Source organism: Micromys minutus, assembly GCF_963924665.1.
Source record: "Micromys minutus genome assembly, chromosome: 13".
NCBI classification, from domain to species: Eukaryota; Metazoa; Chordata; class Mammalia; order Rodentia; family Muridae; genus Micromys; species Micromys minutus.
In genome coordinates this window covers 33,273,537-33,295,690 of record NC_137982.1, presented here as the reverse complement: position 1 = coordinate 33,295,690, position 22,154 = coordinate 33,273,537, and the positions used below count along the sequence as shown (strand labels likewise).

The window sequence follows — 22,154 nt, the reverse complement described above, 5'->3', positions numbered from 1 at the left end:
TGCCTCAGAGGCGGGTTCAGCACCAGTGCAGGCCTTAGGCCTGGGCGCCCTCTCTACTTCACCTCTTTGGAGATACCCTGGTCAGTCTGTACCTGTTGCTGATTTTAGCTTGATCTGACCAACCCCCTCAGCATCCCTGAGGAAATCCCTTTGACCAGAGGAGAGAAGAGATCCTCATGGAAGCAGAGTCCTTCAGATAAGACGTCACGTTTGCACTTTCATGGAGCTTGTCATCCTGTGAGCAGGAAGGATAAGGGGACTTGGGGGTGGGCAGGCAGGGATGTGGTACCAAGGATCTCCGGTTCAGCTGTGTGCCTTAGGGAGGGATGGACTCAATGCTCTCACTTCCTAGAACAAAACCCAAAGAAACAAAAACAAAGTAAAAACACCACCCCAAAACCACATTTAAAAAAAAAACGAAAGCCAAAGACAATGGGAAAATAATGTAATGAGTTCACTTGCTTGGTAGGAATACATATTCGTTTAGTGATGTCTTGATATGCAGGTCTAGTCTGCTCCAGGCACGTTGCTTTGTCTGAAGAACTCCCTCTCTCTCTCTCTCTCTCTCTCTCTCTCTCTCTCTCTCTCTCTCTCTCTCTCTCTCTCTAAAGAATTTTGGGATATTTTTGGGATATTGCCAAGCTGTGATAAACAGAGAGGGTGTAGTGTCATGAGCTGGAAGGGATTCTGAACCCGTATTCACTGGCCGCTGGCATTTGGGCCAGGCTTGTGGGCACAGGCAAGTCCTTGGCAAGGAAGCAGCAGGGAGCTGAGGAGACTGGCAGCCTGGATCCCCTCCATCCTTTCTGGAAACCAAGGGAGAGGCAGAACCAGGGCAGGAACTATGATGCCAGGTGGGGATGGGTAGGCTGGTCCTGAAAGCAGGCCATGTTGTGGGTAGCCTTGGGGCAGACTTGTAGGACATTTTTCTAAAGCTCTAGCCCCTCTCCCAAGGAGGAAGAGTAGTGGGTGGTACTGTGTCCTCTATTAAGGGTTTCTACAGAAGGGAGATGCCTCTTTTTTCCAGCTGGGTTTGAGCTTCCCTCACCCACCCACTGTCGGACCTTGGGTGCCTATGACCACAATGGTTTCCCTGTGGATACCCCAAGCTTGTGACCTCCAGAGTCAATGTTAGTCAGGCGATTGTCACACCAGTCCTGTTTTCTAAAGCTCTTTAAACAGCTTGGACAATGGCAGGCCTGTCCCACAGTTGGATTTGAAAGACACTCTTGTTCAAAGAGAGCCCCCTAGAAGGCCTGGGCCACCGAGAGGCTCACTCCCGCTTTATCCAGTCTGGCTGTTAGCCCACACTGGCAGTGGGTGCTGGGTGAGGCTGGTTGGTGGAGAGGTTCCAAAGAAGCCAAACAGCACAGTCCCTGAAGCCCATTGGGACTCATGTTGATAGTGATATGGTGCTGTGGGGGAGGTGAGCAACTACACGGGGGTCCCCCAAGTTGATAGTGATACTGATACGGTGCTATGTGTGTGTGCAGTGGGGGAGCAATTATATTGAGCCCCACCTGCCCTCTGATTTAATGCAGACTGATAGGTTTCTTGGGGAGGAAAAGGGCCAGGACTAAAAGGGTCCAGATGTTACTACCTCAGGAGTTTCTTGGTAGTACAAAAACCTTGTCCTAACCAGGCCTCTCAGTAAGCTACAGATAACAACAGAGCTGAAGCCCACATCCCTGCTCGTCCTTTCTCCACAGGGCAGGGAAGGAAGGAGCCTGGTGGGGCAGGCCCAGCTCAGGTCCTAGGCAGGGCTGAGAATGCTGGTTTTCTGTGTGTTTCCGTCCGGGAAGCATTGTGCCGCTCTCAAGCTCACAATGTTTAACCCCACACAGTAGACACCGCTGGCAGCAGTACTTCCGAGTGTAGAAAGGAGACGCAGGGACGTGATGTCCAAGACCACATAGCATGGCGGGTCTGTCCAGCTTCACCTGGAGTCCTTCACCTTTACAGGATTCTAGGACTTTCTTGGTACAAAGTGAGAGCTTGCCTTGGCTCTCTGTCCTGCGGAGCTGGGTGATGCTGGTTGGATACAAGTGGTCAGAGTAGGAATATAATCCCTTCCTGCATCCTCTTCATCCCCAGACCACATGACCATAGTGTGCGTGGGTTCCTGTCTATTCAGCCGTGATCTGTGAGGTTAGGAAGATGACCTCAATATTCTGGCTGTATCTCAGCCACCCTGAGAAATGGTTCAGTCTTGAGCTGAATGCTTCCATAGGGTGGCAATGTCATGACACCAGGAAGCTGGGGAGAGGACCACCCCACTGCCAAACACTCGTGTGTGATTTTCTGTCTTTCTCTTCTCTTTCCCCATATTGGCTTCCCTCTCTGGGAATCCTGTCAGATGGTGTGCATTATGGTCCTAGGACATACCCCTTGGAGCCTGTGGCTATTGCTTGGTAAGGTGAAAGGGGCTTTGCAGGCAGGATTAAATTAAAGATCCTAAAGATGGAGGCATTATCCTGCATTATCTGCTGGGGCACACATGTGCTTCCAGGAGAAGCAGCATACAGAGTAAGGGGTGATGTGAGAATGAGGTATGCACTGGACAGCAGTGGCCACAAGCCAGGAATACTAGCAGCCAGCAGAGTCCAAAGAGCCAAGAACAGACTCTCCCCAGAGCCTGTAGACACACCAGAGGCCCTGACACTTTGATAGCATCCTGCAGCACTGGTGGCCAACATCTAACCCACAGAACAGTGAGAGAATTCATTCATAGGGCTGATATAAAGACAGTGTGTTAGAGCATGCATGTCTTAGTGAGGGTTCTTATTGCCATGATAAAACACTGTGACCTTAATTTAATCCTACCTGCAACTTGAGGAGGAAAGGGTTTATTTCAGTTTACAAATCTCAGGAATTCACACTCCCTCATGAGGGAAGTGAGGGCACAAAGCAGAAACCTAGAGGAAGGATTTGAATCAGAGACTACGAAGGAGTGCTGCTTACTGGCTTGCTCTTCAAGGTTTGCTCAGCATGTTTTCTGAAAACACTCAGGGCCATCTGCCCATGAGTCACACCACTCACAGAAGCTGGGCCCTTGCACACCAATCATCAATACAAATAAATAACAAGCCTTACAGGCTAATCTGGTAGGGCCATGTTCTCAACTGAGGTTTCTTCTTCCTGAATGACTCTTAGTGTACGTCAAGTTGATATAAAACTAGGCAGCACGGTGGCTGGGGAGACGGCTCAGCTATTCTGAGCACTGGCTACTCTTCCAGAGGTCCTGAGTTCAACTCCCAGCAACCACATGATGGCTCATAACTAACTATCTGTAATGCATTCTGATGCCCTCGTCTGGCATGCAAGTATACATGCAGATAGAGCACCCATACATAAAACGTATGAACAAATCTTAAAACAAAACAAAAGCGAATCTGAGCAGCACAAGGCACACAAACTTCATGACACCAATCACTTTCACAGTTTTGGTGGTGCCGAATGTGTGCTGTTGTATTGACGCTGTTCATCTTTCGACGTTCCTTGTCATCCCTAAATTAAGCTCTATATTCACCGAAGAAGCCTTTTACCTTTCCCTCCTCTAGTTCTGTTAAACTCTGTGTTACCTTTTCCTTCAACTCTTGGCTGCTCTGGGTACCTCATATAACTGGAAGAACTTAATATTTGTCTTTTTGCAATCACATTATTCCATTTATTATGGTTATAATGTCCATGAGGTTTACTCCTACCATAACATACATCAACGTTTTCTGCCTTTCAAAGGTTTAATTGTCTTGATATATCACATTTTGTTTATCCACACATCTCTTAATGGGTATCAGGCTTGTGTGTACCTTTTTGGCCAATGTGAGCAAGGCTGCAAATTTGTGGTAATTTATTCCTGAAGCTGTAGAAACTAATAGAGATGGTAACCTGACCTGAGACTTTCCTGAATTCCTCACCAGATGTCATGTAGAAGGGCAGCATTTGCAAGGCACAGGCAGCTGATCCACAGTCACAACCACCCGGGGGAGAAGTAGCAGCCTATAAAAGCACAGAATTCCTAATTTTACACAGGTCTTCAGAATCAGATTGTACCAGGATATGGCATAGAAGCAGTGTTTTTGAGATGTATAGATTTCCAATATGTTAGAACATCAGAAAGAGTAGGTCAGCATTCACACACGAAATGTCTTTTGTGATTTGGGATGTGGTTCCTTACCTGAAGGGATGGGGCTAAGACAATTTCTCTGAGCCCGCACATCACTTGCCAGAGTGGGCAGGTGACTGGAATCCAATGCATTGTTTTCTGTTGGTCCAGAAGGAAGAATTGCATTTCTGCTTGAGAAAACGATAAGGAAAAGAAGGTTAAGTTGCTCGTGGAGATGAAGTTTGTTGGGTCAAGCAAGGGGAAGAGCTGAGCAGTCGGAAGATCAACAAGAGTTGATGTGGCGTCTTCAAGGAGGTTCCCAGGCTTTGCTGGAAGGCACAGGGTGGGGTAGATGGAAGACGGGGAAGGAGAATGCCCCAGAAGCAGAGATGCTAACAGGCACGGACCTGCTCCTTTGTGCTGAACTTCCTTTCTCCACAAATTCTGCAGCCAAATCCTTTACATTTGGCTCCTGAACAAAGGATTTTGAAGCAAAGGAGAATATTCCATCAACCATCTCAAGAGTAAAGGGCATGCCAAGAGAGCTTTGAGAAGTAGAAAACATGGGAACCCCCTGACCCTGGGACTCCAGCAGTCAATGGTTGGGACGTTCCTCCTGGAAAAGGCTGTTTGACTTGGTACTGAGGGAAAGTAAGGATACAGACCCTGTGGAAAGATCACTACACATAGAACAGTTTTATCTATTTAGAGGAATGGATCCATGAAATCTACCTGGCATGTAGGTGTGTGACTAGCCCCATGCTAGCCCCACGCACACAAATCACTGAATTGAGTTTTCTGATATCACAGCTGGAAATCCTTGGTGGTAGTCTACCTGATAGAAGGTGTGTGTGAGTGTGTGTGTGTGTGTGTGTGTGAGAGAGAGAGAGAGAGAGAGAGAGAGAGAGTAAAACAGAAGGTTCATCGAATTATTGAGAGATTAATAAATGATATTCTGGAGGAGACAATTAACAAAAGACATAAACGCCTCTTTTCGACGTATTTTTCCTACTTTCTCCTAGGCCAAATGCTCAAGAATATGGAATTTAAATAATTGCATTAAGTCCAGTCAATTTGAAGAGGAAGAGTTAGAGGTTTATAGACTCCCCTGGCTGGCATCGGGTTGCTGATTAATGGTGCTGAAGCCTGTAATTATCCTCCTGTCAGGAGGCCTCGCGTCCTCAATAAATCCAGACTCATCTGCCTTGCCAGAGCTCCAGAGGGGGAGCATCTTGATTTATTTCCCAATTGGCACATAGTCTCTTTACTGTACCTCGGGGAATGTTTGAACACTTAATGGCTTGAGCAGCCAAGTTTCATATTGCTTATATTGAGCAACCTGAAATGTCAATATCCTTGCCTGTGACCATGAGGACAGGAACTGGGCCTTCTTTCTTCTTGCCATTGCTGTTCATTTCTCTTTCTCTAACTAACTGGTCTCATTAGGAACTTAGATGTGGTAGATTGAAAGCCAGGCTACTAATCCATCCTCTCTTGAGTCTTTGCCCCTTACCATTCAGAGCTGGCCTTACCATTGCAGCTGAGAGGGTGTGGTCAAAGTGACTTACACATGAGTCTCAAGGCTGGGCTTCCAGCGGCCTTTGGAACTCTGCTCAAGGGCCCTGCCAGGCTTGAGTTCCAGTGAATCAGCCCAGATGTGGCTAAGGAGAGGCATGGGGCCTCTCTCTCTTCAACCCTTCCCCATCTCTAGAGACTAAGCTCAGCGGAGTGACCACCCAGCAGAGCTTGGCTTAAACAGTTGAATTATGGAATGAATATAAACTAGTCATTATATAAATTATCGTCTCAAGTTTGGTTTTCTGTGCCGTATTGTCAGGATGATAGAGAAATGGAGAAACAGTTTGGGTCCATAAGGAAGCTTGTGTCCGTGGTCAAGATGAGGAGCCTGACTATGAGGTACTAATGGGAAGTAACAAGAACTTCTCTTCATTGAACATTATCTATATTACCTTTAAACTTTGCCGCAAGCCCCTGAAGCTGAAATCAGTGTTATCCACTTTATAGATGGGAATGCTAACGGAACTGTCTCCAACTAGTCCCTGGCTTCTGCCAACCCTGGTGCCCCTTTAATCTGATGGAGAATTTCTGCATTCAATGGATTAAAAAAAAAGAGATACTTTTAATAGGAAATCTATTTTTCCTGTTGCTATTCTGTAATGTTTGAATGTTTAACTTTTATATAGCATTCAAATGTCTGTCCATGTACACTTGTGTGTACAGCTTCAGAGGACCTCCGTCCCAAGAGTCTGAGTCATTGGGCTTGTCCAGCTTTCTTCAGAGGACTCAGCTGAGTGAGGGGGGGTGGGGCACGCTATGATACCCACAGTTCTGGGTGACTCTTTCCTCATCTCCACTGACCGGAGTCCCCTCTCTCTGCAAATGTCCACATGGGCAGCATCGCTCCAGCATGTCCGTCTCTACATTTGCAGGACTCTATATTTCAGTCTGTCAGCTCCCCGAAGGAAGCAACCAGGGCTGCCCGGTCTGCTGTTACTCACTGGAAGGGGAGTCAGAGGCAATAAAAGCAGTGGCTGTGGGCACAGAACCGTGCCTGGCCTCTGTGGTGTCCTCTCTGCGCGTTAAGTCAGAGCGCAGACACCGCTGTTGTCCCAGTTTTGTGCCTGAACAAGCAGACAAGAGGGGGCAGCTGCAGTCAAAGCCTCGCAGCTGGGACAGAGGGTGGGTTTGAACTGGATCACTTGGTTCTGGAGCCCGCGATCTTACACTCTGCTCCAATAACCTGGAAATTAACCCAGAGGGACAATGACCTAGGGGCAGGGGAGGAAGAGGATCTTGCACTTTGCACACTTCCGTGTAGTGTTTGGAGGGAGCACCAAACAGAGAAGGCACCGCTGTGACAACTCCCGTTCCTTCCTGCTGGCTCCACCCAAGGACCGGTTACTCTAAGTGCCTGCCACTGGCCTAGGCTCTGCTTGATATTTCCTATGGCGGCTTCCTCTTATTGGATCTTCCAGGGTCCTCCAGACGCCCAGGGCTCCCATGCTGGGCCTGGTCTGACCACAGAGACGGCTGTTGCCTGGGTCTGCTGCTTTGGACATATGTGTTTTTCTGATGTTCCTGCGTATCAAATCTACACTCGGCCCACATCTGATCAACCCCTCCTGGTCAAACTGTAAAAATGAACTCAGCCTAGAGAATAAATAGCTGGTACTGTTTGTTCTCCCTTGCGGGTTATAGTTAGTATCCGTAGCTACAGTTCCAGGCAGGCCTAGAACCTAGGGGCACAGTTCAGACTATAAAATCTCAGCGTCCTCGGTGTCAAAAAGAGTTGCTACAACCAAAAAACTAGTTGCAGGGCCACATTGATTTTGTTTCCTGGAAAAGCAGGTCAGACCAGTGATGTCAACTGTAAAATTCCTTACTGTCCTTTCTCTCTTTCCTCTAGAAAGAACTGCTACTCCTCACATTGTGTATAGGAAAAAGGCGGGCTGTGATGGCCAGAAGACAGATAAATAGCATCTTTCAGATAATCTCCCTGGGACAAATGCTTCATTTTCACAGGGTCATCCATGCCTTATTTTCTGGGGCGACCTTTTGCCCCCATACCGAACTGTCCCCCAAACAAGAGTGAGTGGTCATTTTCTCTTCTGATTGCTGAAGTGCACAGCAGACAAATGTCCATTGTATGGTTCTGGGAGTGGGGACATGCTGCTCTTTCCTTCTTAGTAAAGCCACTTGCAGGCCACTTCCTCTTCTGCCGTGCACCGCAGCCTGCAGTGACTGAGGAGGAAGTGAGGGTCAGGGACTAATTTTGATCCTCATCCTGTATTTAGGATTCTCGTTTCCCTCACCTCCCTAGAGGTTCTGTTCTGGAAAACAAGTTGTTTTCCATGGAACAAAGGCTTCTGGGAAGCAGGAAGACCATCCCAGCAGAGCCTTGTGGGCAAGTGAGCCACAAGTGATCGACTAGAAGCTACTTGAGTGGTTTTGGTTAGGGAGGACTTAGGATATCGATCCTGGAAGGCTGGAACCCTGGGAGGCTACACCCACTCCTGGCAGAATGGAGCTCCAGGCAATAGGAGTCAGTCCAGCTCTTGTAAGAATGCTACATTTTATTAGACCATGTCACCTTCAAAATGGAGACAGTAATACTCTCCTCTTGTAATGTGTATATGTGTGTGTTCATGTATATATCATATATCAGTATATATATGATGTTTTATATATATACTTAAAATAAAGGCTTACAAGTCACCATAGTCAACAAAGTGCAAAGAATTACTGCTTCTCTCAGTCCTGCTGGGCCTGTTCCATTAGGACAGAATGTCTGCCCACCTCTTCCTAAAATGTAGGGAGATACCAGTTCCCTCCCTTACAGGGTCTGAGTCCTGAACTAGTTCTCTCAGTATTTCTGAAGTGGCTGCTATGACAAGATGTCATTAGTTGGCTAGGGAAGAATCTTCTGTTGGGTTTAATTTGGGAAACATTGTATTGAAAAGCTGGGCTCATTCTTTACTCAGAGCATTTACTGTGAGGATTTCTTGGGGTATGTTAAAGGTGAAGATCAAATTCACCTTTTCTTGGCACTGGAGAGATGGTTCTGATTTTAAGAGCCTGTACTGTTCTTGCAGAGGACCTGGTTTTGGGTTCTAGCACCTAGCAGATGGTTCAAACCTGATAATAAGCCTCTGAGATCTAAAGTTGGACTCTTCTCTCCCCACAAGCCTCCTAAGATCTGGAGTCAGACTCAGAAGAGACGAGTACATTGAATAGTTCAGACTGTGCTGTGCTTTAACTAGCGATGGCTGCATCCTGACAACGAGACAATACTACCATGGCTCCAGGACTCAGGGCCGTTATAAGATAATGTAATATGCATGCAAGAGGCGTCCCCCTCCCAAGCATGGAGGAAGCACTGGGTGTTGCTGGAGGAGGACCAGAAAGGCACTCTACCAGGAACATCCGAAGAAGATGCAGGCCGTGGTGGCAGATTTCTGTGGTGCCCAGGCCCAGCTCCAAGAAGAAGAGGATGGAGGAAGTACCCAGCCGAGTGGTCACTGTGCCAAACCTTGCCTCCTATGCAAAGAACTTTCTGAGCAAAGACCTGAACTTCAGGATCAGTGCCCCTCCCATAACTAAGTCACCTAGCCTGGACCCAAGCTCCAGCTGTGGCCAGCCTTACGAACTCACCCAGTTACTAGATGGGAAAACTGCCACAAGGGCCCAAGATGGAGAACCAGCCCGACTCAGAGAAGCCCCACAGAAGCAAGGCTCTCCACATCAGGAATGGTTCACCAAGTACGTCTCATTCTAAACTGATCTTTGGGATCTGTTCAAAGGAGGACATTAGGAAATCATGTCAATCATCTGAAGGAATAAATTAAAACCGCCAAACCAGGCCACTAACTGGTAATGACTTACCTGTGATGGATAGCTAAAACAAGTGTGGCATAACATTTCAGCTTCCTTGTCACACCTGCGTATGTAAGGATGCTTATTGTTAAAGAAGAAACCAGTTATTAACAAGCACCCCTAGGAAAATGATATTAATCTCTGATGACCAAACGACCCATTGTATTCCTAGTGCCTGTAATGTCATACTTGGTGAAACTTGTGACTGCCATGGTCTGTTTTAAAAGTATTTTTATCTTTTTCTTGGTCATCTCCACTCAAAGTTATGATTATATATATGCACACACACATATGCTATATATGTATATATTAACATATCATATATAATTCCAAATGCACAACTAACCTCAGTATGAAGAAGAATAAAAGTTAAAAGTAAAAAAAAAAAGGCACTGACTATAACTCCAGATCCAGGGTATCCAATGCCTTCCTCTGGACTTTGTGTGCAGAGTCCAGTGCACATGTGACCACAGTACCTGTGACCTGTGATGTGTGCACATGGGCCTGTACTCACATGTGCACACAGACACACATATGCACATTATTTAAAAAGAAAGATAGATGAATCTGTTTTAACTAGGTATGGGGGTCACAAGCCTTAAATCCTATCACTAAGGAGGTAGAAGCAGGTAGGTTTCTGTGAGTTCCAGGCCAGCCTGGTCAGCATCATGACCAGCCAGAAATACACAGTAAGATCCTATCTTTTTTTCTTTCTCTTCTTTATTCCAAATGTAGCTTTTCAGAAGTATTCTTGTCACAGAGGAATTTTTGTATTAAATGGCACAACTGCTAATGTCTCAGAACAGAGTGGACGATGCTGATGTTTATTTTTATGCCCCTGGCTATACAAAATACCTATAGTCTTTATATTGATTTTGACTTAACAAGATTATACTATTTTTTACCAGCCTCATTAAAAGAATCTCTCAGCTGAAAACTATTTCCTTAGAATTCTTCTTCAGGGAAGATGAAGTTAAATATTCTTTCTCCTATTCATCTCTAAATGCAATTTCCACTCACTGGCATTTGATTTTCTGTGTAACTACTTCCTCTGAATTGAAATATTCCCTCCCAGAAGGAGGAAGGAGTCTGGGGGAACTCATCAAATTCAAGATACCCAGGAAGGACATAAAACTTACAAGACTCAGGAAGATCAGAAAGTTACAAGGCTCAAGAGACCCTGCTGTGAGTTATGTAAGCACTAAGCCACTGATGGAGAGAAGAGAAGAGACTTCAGTGTGGCTGCCTGCGGGTTGAATAGGAAGTTTCAGAGATTCATTTTTATGAGTCAGAAACATGCTAGGATGGACTTTTCATTGCCTAAGAGAGGCTCATCTATAAGTAGTACTCTCCCCCATGCTCCAGAACTTAGTCCTGATACTCTTACTGGTTTACTGAGTAGAGGGCTGGAATACTTTCTTTGGCCCGTTAAACCATATCTGTGATGAACAGACTTTTTTTTTTTTTTTTTTTTTTTGCTTATACAAAGCAATTTATTAACAGAAAATAATTTGAGAAGTCCTATTCACAGATGGTAACTGTGATGACACCCCTCCTTTGAGTGCAGGGTCTCTTGAGTCTTGTAACTGTACTGCTAGCTCAGTTGGTAGAACATGAGACTCTTAATCTCAGGGTTGTGGGTTTGAGTCCCACATTGGGTACCACCTGTTGTGGAAAATAATAAATTAAAAAAAGCACCATCTGACACTACGCCCAATATTGGTGGGCCACATGTCGCTGACGGGGTGTTCTCATCTCTGCAGACTCTCTGACCCTTTGCCCTAAAATCTCTCCACCCAACTTGCTAAGTTTCCATGGCGGGTCGCTACCATGCCAGCCCCACACACCAAAATCTGTGGCTGGTTGAGGTGCCTTGTCACTGTACCTTTCTCTGGAATCCCGTTGAGTCGTTGTGTGAAGGAAAATACCACACAAAAAGTTTAGAATCAACAGGTAACTCAATCACTGGGCGCAACTACTAACATCATAATTAGTAAGCCACATTAAATTAAATCCTCCAGTGGCAAATCCTGGAGGATCTGCCACCTAACCGGGGCCCTCTAGTTCATTACATCTTGTCCCCCAAGCTCTCTCTTCATCCAAAAAGGCCACAAGTCCTGTTTCTCCTCTTCTCTTCCCTGCTCTGACCCAGAAGTCCCGCCTACTCCTCGCCCAGTGATTGGTTTCCTGAAATCTTTATTCATTAGGGAAAGGTCCTTGCCACAGCAGGATCTTTTGGACAACACCATGTTTACTCCAGAAGGACAATAAAGAAAAGCTAAGGGCTATTTATATCCTTGGGAGCAAAGGCCAATTGAAAAATCCAGACTGTGCCCTTACTATTGGGAGGAAGAACCTAATGTCTCCACAGAGTGTGCCACACATGGAGGGAGAGTGTTTGGCCTTGATGGCTGACAAAGACCTGCCATCACCCTAGACTGTGCATGGAATTGGAACAGGAAGTTTGGACTCAGTCTCCACCTAAGAATGATGATGTGTTCTTCCACCCTGTGCTAGTGAATAGCAGGACTTTTAGCCTCTCCTAATGGTAATGAGATGAATGAAAGGAAATAAAGACATTCTGAGAGAAAGGGAAGTTGACAGAACTTACTACAGGCAAATAGTCCAAAAATACGGCCAGAGGAAACTTCCCATATAGAAAGGATCTCACTTTTTATAAAAGAAGAAAATTTGGAATATTAAGAGAAAAAATATGGTTTGAAAAAAAATGTAAATAATTACAATATGTTTTTGCTTTCTTCATAGTTTGCTAAATTGTGTTTGATGTTTGAAGTAAAAAAACACACCTATTTAATACAATTATAAATGTATATAGAAGAAACATTTAAAGCAGTGCTATTTTATAAGGAGTAGTTGTAAAGAAATGTAAGGGGATATGGTGTTTCTAAACTTTATGGACTTTATGCATAATGTTTATGCTAAACTTTATGCCAAAATGACACCAATAACCATAAGTCATCTATGCATAATGAAATGTCTACAGTAAACTACTAAAATACTACACCAAAAGATAGATACATTGAAAATGATACATAAATCCAAGTGGAATTCTATAAAATGTTCAAAGAGTCCTCTAGAAGGAAAAACTCTGAGGGCCAGTGAAATGACTCAGCAAGTAAAGGCACTTGCCACCAGGCATGCTGACCCTAGTCCGTCCCTGAAGTACACATAGAAGGAGAGTTTCAGCTCCTGCAAATTGTCCTCTGATCACCACACATGCATGGTAGAATGAATGTACATGCCCACAGCACTACCCAAATGAGTGAATACATAAAATGAAAAGAATTAAGAAAAATAATGACAACACAGGGAACAGACAGAAAATAAGAAACAAAATGTCAGACCTGATCCTAGCAATGCTAATAGCTATAAGTGCTCTAAAATGCCAATTAAAAGAAGAGCTGAATGAACACATTAGCTACTTTTCTACTGTAGAAGGGGTTTATTCTGGCTTACAGTTCCAGAGGGACTGAGTCCATGATGGCATAGAGGCAAAGCAGCAAGCAGAAGCCATACTGGCAGGAGCAGAAGGCCCAAGAGCTCACATACTTAAAAGTGTGCAGGAAACAGAGAAAGCTAACCAGAAGTAGGCCAAGGCTATATAGTCTCAAACTCACTCCAGGGCTTTACTTCCTTCAACAAGACCACAAACTCCTAAATCTCCCGGAACAGCTCTGCCAACTGAGAACCAAGTATACAAATACCCATGCCTATGGGGGGCATTTCTTATTCAAACCATCACAAATAGTGAATAAAAACAAATGGAACTATACACTACCTATAAACACTTCCTGTTAAATAATCATGATAAAGGCAATCTGAAGTGAAAGGACAGAAACACTTTACTCCCAGTAGAATTACCATTGCTAACACACACACACACACACACACACACACTACATACCATACAACACACACACACACACACACACACACACATACACACTACATACCATACCCCCCCACACACACGCATGCACACACAGATAGTAGTTAACTGTAGGAAGAAATTATGAACTGCTACAACATGGGTAGGACTCCAGGACAAGGTGCTAAGTGAAACAAGCCAATTACAAAAGAACGAGTACTATTTACTTTCACTTACCTGAGGTGCCTACAAGAGTCAAGTTCCTAGAAATGAAAAATAGAACCATGGTTGCCAGAAGCCGGAGAAATAAGCAAAGTGGGTTGCTGTTTAACAGTTTCAGAGTTTCAACTTGGAAAAATGTAAAAATTCTTTTGGTGGTGATGGTTATACAGCCATGTGGTCAAAGCAGTGAACATGGAAGCAGATGGAAAGTTTGTATTACACAAAAATAAAGCAAAGGAAAACTAGAGTGTGTCTATTAATGGGAAACAGTCAAGAGGAAAGAAAATTCCAGAGAAACATAGGGGCACTCTGATATGGCCAGGTTTCCAATGCAACATAATTCTATTGTGCATGAACCAAACAACAGACACAAATACATGAAATAATCACTGATTGAATAGAAATAGGAAAGTCCACAGTTACAGGTGGAGGCATCAATATACCTCTCTCAATAATTTATTTAACTAGCTAGAGAGAAAATGAGCAAGAATATAAAAGTAATATTAGTCGGCAGGAGGTAGCCAACATTATAGAAACCTCCCCCCAGCAAGAGCAGAATACATGCAGTTGCCCACAGGCCTTACAGCAAAATGGACCCTAAATCCAGGCTGAAAACAAAATTAACAAGCTGAGAAGTTAAAGCATTCAGAGTAGAACCACTGTGGAGTAAAATTAGAGATCAACAACAAAAATACATCCGAGAAATCTCAGCATCCTGAACCTAAGCCATGCATCTGAAACTAACCAGTGGGTCCAAGAAAAGGGATTGAAGAAAAGAAAAATGTCTCAAATGAAGAGAAATAGTGTCTTAGTTGCTTTTCTAGTGCTGTTATAAAGCATCATGACCAAAGCAACTTATAGACGAAAGAGTTTGGGAGGTGGGGGACCTACTCTTTCAGAGGGTTAAAGTTCATGACTATCATGCTAGGGAGAATGGCAGGCAGGCAGGCATGGTGCTGGAGCAGTAGCTGAGAGTTTGTATCTTGAGACACTAGCATGAGAGAGAGAGAAGGGGGGGCAGGGAGATAGACAGACAGACAGACAGACAGAGAGGAGCTAACTGGGAATGCTGTGGGCTTTTGAAACCTCAAAGCCCACTTTCGGTGACACACAGCCTTCAACAAAGTCCTACCTCATAATTCTTCCCAAACAGTTCCACCACCTAGAGACCGAGTATGGGGCCATTCTCAGTGAAGCTGCCACAAATAGGTAATGTGCTAAGAGGAGGTTTAGAATATGAATTGCGCAGATTAGAAACAAAGAGTGTGCAGGCAAAGATGGCTCAGTGTGGAAAGGCACTTTCTGTGCAAGCCTAGTGGACTGAGTGTGACCACACTAAGGCGGAAGGGGAAAACAGACTCTACAGAGCTGTCATCTGGCCTCCACATGTGTGCCATAGTAAGTGTCCCTCCATCATTATAGATTTTCAAAATAAATGTGGAAGCCTTCGATTAATGGTCATCACTGTGATGAAGACACCTCCGAGATTTAGATGAGGAAAACAAACCAATGAAGAAACAAAGAAAACAGAAAGAAGGGAATAAACACTTGAAATTCATGAAGTTAAAACACACACACACACACACACACACACACACACTCACTTCAGAAAAATTGCTTAAACAAATTGTTGTTTTTTTCAAAATAGCAGCAAAATTGGCATTTTAGAAGTGAAATGGCTCAGTGGTCGAGAGCACCAGCTGCTCTTGCGAACCCAGCACCCACCCAGGGGCTCACAGACACCTGTAACCCTAGATCCAGGGAATTCAGCGCCCTCTTCTGGATTCCATGAACCACAGCCATACACATGGCACACATACTTACATGTAGGCAGACACTCATACACATAAAAATTTAAAAAATAGGCAATGAAAACTACAAGCTAAATATCAAGAATTTTTTTAAAAATGCAATTACTCGACCTTGTAAGTGTCAGGAAGCCAACAAAGAATTGCATGACCAACTCTATGCATGTTTTACAGCAGAGGCAAAACAAACCACCTTAAAAAAATCTAAACCACCTTTATCCACCTAACAAGAGGGTTATAGTCTGAATAGCCCGGTAAAACTGAGGGGTTCCAATTTATAGCTAAAGCCCCCCTCTCCCTAAAAAAGACATCTTCCAAGTTTTGCTGGAAAAATCTTAAAATAATTTATGGAATTATTTTATCCTTTTAAAAATATTTATTTATTCTTTTATGTTATGAGTACACTGTTGCTATCCTCAGACACACCAGAAGAGGGCATCAGATCCTATTATAGATGGTTGTGAGCCACCGTGTAGTTGCTGGGAATTGAACTCAGGACCTTTGGGAGAGCAGTTAGTGCTCTGAACTGCTGAGCCATTTTTCCAGCCCTTAAGGAATTATTAATAGCAATTGTATACATTTTCTCTGCTAGAAAGCACAGAGGAGGAGGGATCTGAGCAATTTATTTTATGAAGTGGACATTCGTCTGGTCCCTGCAGCAAGGGGACACATGCCCATCAGAATGGCTGACAAAAATGACTAACAGTATCAATGGCTGGAGGTGGTATGGAGAAACAAAGTCTTTCCTGGGCTGCTAGTGGGAACACAATATAGTACAGCCACAGTGGGAAGCAGCTTGGCAGCTTCTTAAAAAAAGATGTAGAAACACACAGCTAGCATCCAAGCCAGCAGCTGTACTTGTGTTTAATTCACAGGGACAATTAAAGACAAAAAAAAAAAAAAAAAAAAAAAAAAAAAGACAACAATTGTAACATATACTTCTATGGTAGCTCTTTTATAATACCTTCCAAACTGGAAACATTCCAGATGTCCAATTGGGTGAACAATTAAATTGTGGTATATCTATGCCATGGAGTATTACTCAGCAATAAAAGGGAATGAATGATTAATAAAAGGCAGCCTAATAATCTCTAGGCAATTAAGATGAGGAGGAATAAAGCAATCCCCCAAAGATCTATATGCAGACTCTATTTATACGAAACGGTATAGAAATAGATGATATATTAATGGATGTCCAGAATTAAATGGGAATGAGGTTGGAACAGAGTGGCTACAGCTTCAAAGGGCTGGTTAAGGACACCCCAGTATCAGGATACAAACTTTGTCAATATGTCGGTGAGACTATAGTGCAGTTTCATTTCACTTTGCCATTTCGGGAACTGGGAGAAGGATATATGAGATGTCTGTATTTCTCTTGGCTACATTTAGGTCTCTGATTATTTCTACATAAAACGTCTAATCAAGAAAATCTATTCTGAGTTGATCATCATATCATATATACATGTATGAGGAACATCATATCATCTCCCATAAATATGTACAACCATATGTATCAATTGAAAATAAAACTGAAAATCATCTCATGTGGTTATTAGAAGAACAGATTAAATTAAAATTCTCCATCTGCTTGGCATGAATGGCACTCACTCAGGGTTGGTGACTGTCTCCATAGCAACTTGCAGTGAGAAGCTGAGCATCATAGGTGGCTTAGTAGAGGGGGCATAGCAAATGGTTTTGAAGTAGAGTACCTTGGTGTGAGTCTTAGGTCCCTAGTTACTATTAGTAGCTTGTGGTCATGGGAACTTAATGAGCATGGTTGACACTGGACAAATGGAGACAACCATATCCTCCCAGGTCCGGTAATCACAAGTAACAGCTCCAACATAGACATCACCAGCCTTTAGTCTGGAAAGCACAGATTCAGGCAGACTCCAGGCTGTGGCATTGCTTGGACAATGTATATTTAGGAGCCACTGCAGTATAAAGTTAAAACAATTAGTAATGTAATGCAGTGCCAAAGTCCTATCCCACCATAGAGAAGAAGTATGTCTCTCTAAATGACCCAGGTACTTTTTGGCTAGGTGATCGCTGGAAATCGTGAAAGTTTAGATGTCTCAGAAAGCAGTTCTCCTTCAAAAGAGGCAGATATAGGGCTGATGTGTGTGGTGTGTGTGGTGTGGTGTGGTGTGGTGTGGTGTGGTGTGTGTGTGTGTGTGTGTGTGTGTGGTGTGATGTGTGGTGTGGTGTGTGTGTGTATCATATGAGTGGTGTAGTGTGTGTGTGTGGTATGTGTGTGTAATGTGGTGTGTGGTGTATGGCATGTGTGTGTATGTAATATGATGTGTGGTATATGGTGTGTGTGTGTAATGTGGTGTGTGATGTATGGTGTGTGTATATATGTAGTATGATGTGTGGTGTATGGTATGTGTGTGCTTGTTTGTGTGTAGTGTGATGTGTGGTGTGTGTGTATGTGTGTGTGTAGTATGGTGTGTGGTGTATGGTGTATGGTGTATGGTGTGTGTGTATGTGTGTGTGTAGTATGTTGTGTGGTGTGTGTAATGTGATATGTGGTGTGTGTGTATGTGTACATGTAGTGTGGTATGTGGTATATGGTGTGTGTGTATGTGTGTGCTGTAATGTGTGGTGTATGGTGTGTGTGTATGTGTGTGTGTGTATGTGTGTGTACATTACTTTTTTTGAGATGGGGTCTTGTTATATGTACCAGGCGAGCCTTGAACTCACTATATAATCCAAGTAAGCCTCACACTCACAGAAATCCTCCTGCTTCAGCTTTCCAAGAACTGGGAGTAGGAGTACATATCACTACACCAGTTCTACTTGTAATCTGTTTTCAGTGCTCAGAATTACACTTAGTCTCACGTTTTTTGCAATTGCTTTACCGCTGAGATAGAGCCTCATCCCTTGAATCATTTTTAAAAGTCAACTGTAAGAGACGGGCTGAGAAAAATTAAGATACACTAATTTAATGGAATATTAAAGATGCTTCAGGAGGCTTTTGATGTCTGCAAATGTACTCTTAATTTAATAAATGAGAAACGCAGATTTTTCAAAGAGTAAATTAATAAGCTTCATGCTTTGGGACCAGCTTTAGATTGATAGAGTACGGGATAGATGTGCAAAGCGTTCGTGTGCTCTTCTCCTCCACTGCTCCTGCCTTTGTGTCTTGCACCACTGTGGCACGTTTCCAAGCACTGAGGAACCGGCAACAATACAGCTCTATCAGCTAAAGCGCATGGCTTACCAGGGGTCCTTCTTCACACTCTACAGGTTTGACCCCTGCGAACTGTCACATCGCACTATTGCAGGAGAGAGCAGAACACCTCTGCTCTAAAACCCCCACAGGGTTTCCGCTCGTTTGGGTAAATATCGGTGTGTAACTGTCTCATGGGGGAGAATGTTTTAGCTTTGTGAGAAAATGCTGTGCAATCTTTCAATGGCCAGCAGCATTTTACACGGCAACATTTTACACAAACAACATTCTGTTGTTTGACAACAGCAGCAGCAGCAAATGGTCTTTGGCTCTTGGTTGGGGGCGGAGTTCCATTGCAATGGATATCAAGTGGTATTTAACAACAATTATCTTTCCACGTAGCAGGGACAGTTCTGGAAAGTTAGCCACCAAAATGCTGCCAGCAGTTACGGTCAGGCAGGATTTCTCAGCCTTAGTTTTGTTCTTGCTCTTATATGTATCCACAATAGCATTTTTTTTTTTTTTTTTTTTTTTTTTTGGGTACATTATAGTTGTAAAGGGTTGTTTCTTTATCTTTGATTTTTGACAGTTTGAACATAATGTTCTTGAATGTGATTTTTTTTTTTTTTTTTGGAATTATTTTGCTTAGTCTTCTCTGACCTTCCTGGACACGTGGTTCACTAATATTAATTTTAAGAATCTCTGTTATTGCTGCTGCTGTTGCTGCTGCTATTCCTCCTCTGTCTCCTCCACCTCCTTTCCTTCTCTTCCATTCCTCCCTCCTCCTCCTCCTCCCTCTCCTCCCCCTGTACCTCCTCCTCCTTCTCTACATCATCCACTTCCTCCTCCACCTCCTCCATGCCCTTCTCCTCTACCACCTCCTCTTCCAAGTCCTCCTACAACCTCGAATTCTTCCCCTCCCCTCTTTCCTTCTCTTCCCTCCCCCTTCTTTCTTTTTCTCATTATTGTAGTGTCTCTTCTTTCCTATTTGACCTATAATCTTGTATATTCTGCTCAGTATTATCACAAATTTTCCAGTTCTTAGAGGCATTTCATCAAAGTTACTATTGTTTCTTTAGCTATGTTTATTAAAAGCATTTCCACGCCCATTACAGTCTATTTTTTAAATCTCTGGTCTATTTTAAAACTTTCATGTCTGTTTACGTTATCCACCTAGCATGTGCCTTCCTGTATAAATCAGAGACCCTTTAGATTCTTGGTCTGACTCAATGAGCTAGGCTTCCTTGGTCTTCTTTAGCTGGGCTTTTTGCTTTTAGTATGCCTTGTAATGTTTCACTAGGAAGCTAGACACAAGGTGCTGGATAAAAATGACATGAACTGTGTAATAAGAGAGTGAGGGAGGAGTCCTTGAAGGGGAGATAGGACCTAAGGCTACTCTTGACCTTTCTCTGAGCCAGTGCCTCTGGGCTTGACCTACCCAAGTGCTTTGCAGTAAGCCGCCTCCCCACACACTTTGATGGGACAGAACATAGGAACAATCACCCCAGCAGATATTACCTTTCTCCCTTGCAGAGCTGGAGTTGACTGTTGGGGCATCAGAGGTCCAGTGGGCTGTTTGTGATGGGGTGCTCTTGCTGTTTCTTTAGCTCTGTTTCACAGGCCACGTGACAAACAAGCTACTTTGATTTTCCTTCTGGACAGCTGCCACCAGGGGATCTGAACAGAAAACCTCTTGGAGGGATGGTGGGACTTTGTAGAGCCAGCAGCCACTAGGCGCCCTTCCAACCCCACCCCCAGGAAACTTGCTGCCATCCTGTTTCTCACAGGGGACAGACTTGGGAACAGGCTCCAGTCCCTTGCAGACACTTTTACTGTCAGGGAAGATATTTGCCGTGAGCTTCAAAATAAAACTATCTCACAAGAGAAGCAAATGAACAGCCTGTGCCATCTTGGGAAAACATGCCTAGGGATGTTTTGACATGCTTAATCCTCCCGAGTTGCCGTGGCTTCTTTCAACAGCACTTTAATTTTGTTTCCTTAAGAACACAGACTTGCAGAAAATGTAATTTAGACAAAGATAATCTAGGTGGTCACTCTGGACACACTGTGCTTAGGGACAACAGAGAGGCTAGGGGTAAGGGCAGAGCTTCATACCCATGTGTCTTCCTGGCCGGTGTTGTCAAACCTTATAAGTCAAGGTTTTCTTATTCCTAAATTAGGGAGAACAGCAGCCACTTCCTTGGGCAACAGCGTATAAATGATTCAAGAAACTGCGGCAGGGCAGAGGATTAATTAAAGCTGCTAGCATCTAATTTCTCTGCTTCCTATGGGGCTGTTTTTCTAACATGGAGATCCAAAGAGTGACAATGGGAAGAGGAACAACGGATTCTAAGATGAGACTCCCCTTCTCCCCCGGTTCAGTTCTCTCTTGTCTGACAAACTACCCCACAAGTTGTGCTGCAAAACCATTTCTGATCCCTACCAGCCAAGGATTGAGGAGGTCATGTTAGGTATGCCTGGTCCCTCCTCCATGATGTCTGGGCCACAAACTAGAAGGCTTGAAGGCCAACAGTGAAATTAACTAAAAGTTTCTCCATGCATACTTCTAGAGCTTTGGGCTGAGATTACTTGAATGACTGGTAAGAGGCTTGTGGTTATTTCTCCCTCCCTGAGTTCTCAATGGCCCTTCCCTTGGTTTCTCTGATGTGATGACTTCAGGCTGGGTAGGCTTCTGGCACCATGCCCCTGTGAACAGAGCAGAAGGCTATTTGTGACCAGTGTTATTTCTCTTCTTGACAGTAGTCCTCTACAAGCTCCAAGAGGTTTGAGGGAAGAAAATTTGGGGTGTACCTTTCCAGTGGGGGGGGTCTACATGAGTTGGTGGCTGTGACCTAAATTACAACTACCACTGGGGCCATCATGGGGGCCTCATAGCTGTAATCTTAGCACTTGGGAAGCAGGAGGGTGGCAAGTTTGAGGCCAGCCTGGGTTATATAACAATATCATATCTCAGAATAACCGCCACCGAGAAAACAAAACATCACCACCATGAAAACAGCAAGACATTGCCTCTAAGAACCCTGCCTTGGGCATCATGGACTCTGGTGGACCCTGGTGTTTTTAGTTTTATTAGCATTCTTTCTGGGGGAAAGGGTCTGTATAGGAAAGGCATGGGAGGAAGATCAAACCATCTGGAATCTAGACTCAGCCACAGAGAGCTGCAAGGGTAGGACTCACCTTTGTGGCTCTTGTAGAGAAGCTTGGGAGGTTACTTTCTCCTCCCCGCAGAGATGCTTGGGTGTTTAGGAGTTAAGAGCAGACACTAGGTTATGTATTTCAAAACATCCATTGTCACCACTCCCAGCCCAAAGGCTGTTTCTCCCTAGGGTGTGGTGGGTTGAAAATCTACATGCAACTTCGGAGGGTTTTTTGTTTGGTTGGTTTTGGTATAAGATTTTCTTTCCTTTTTTAAAAAACTATTTTGTATTTGTTTGTGGTAATAGGACTTTTTTATAATTAGTGAGAGATTCTGAAATGAAATCATGCCATATATGTAGATATTCCAGATCTGGCAATGGGTTTGCATAGGAAAAGGTGAGAACA

At 44.0% G+C, this 22,154-nt stretch overlaps 1 long non-coding RNA gene across 1 annotated transcript; it reads right to left on the bottom strand.

Moving 5' to 3' along the window:
- Positions 1 to 264: 264 nt before the first annotated feature.
- LOC308428682 lies at positions 265 to 20,192 on the bottom strand. The gene is made up of 3 exons (XR_013975303.1): positions 20,109 to 20,192; positions 4,178 to 4,293; positions 265 to 348 (listed from the first exon to the last, which is right to left on the bottom strand). It is a non-coding gene; the product is annotated as an uncharacterized lncRNA (long non-coding RNA).
- Between the last annotated feature and the right edge of the window lie 1,962 nt (positions 20,193 to 22,154).